The 296-nt window shown below is 41.2% G+C and overlaps 1 protein-coding gene across 3 annotated transcripts in view; it reads left to right on the top strand.

Annotated features, from left to right (window-relative positions):
* The window catches only part of LOC106874620 (atos homolog protein A), a 212,194-nt gene that overhangs the window by 199,074 nt on the left and 12,824 nt on the right, over nt 1–296 (top strand). The gene's annotated exons all lie outside the window — the stretch shown is intronic.

Genomic DNA, 296 nt, shown 5'->3' with positions numbered 1-296 from the left:
ATATATTGATAGAAAAGGTAAGACAACAAAAGAAAAAAAGAGACCTCGATATTATGTAAATAGAGGAATTTATCTGTAAATAATATGTGACAATTATTCGGTAGCCATGATAAAACTCTGAGTTTCGGATGTCGGGGCGAAAACCCACGCTGCCATCTCTTCAGTCATCTGGCCATCAAAATATATATATAACCACATGGTTCCAGGTTCCGCCTACCAAATTCAATCACAAAGCTTCGGTCAGCCCGGGGCTATAGCAGAAGACACTTGCCCAAGGTGCCATGTGGTGGGACTGA

This window comes from Octopus bimaculoides, chromosome 9, assembly GCF_001194135.2.
Source record: "Octopus bimaculoides isolate UCB-OBI-ISO-001 chromosome 9, ASM119413v2, whole genome shotgun sequence".
Lineage (NCBI taxonomy): Eukaryota > Metazoa > Mollusca > Cephalopoda > Octopoda > Octopodidae > Octopus > Octopus bimaculoides.
This window is presented reverse-complemented; position numbering and strand designations above follow the sequence as displayed.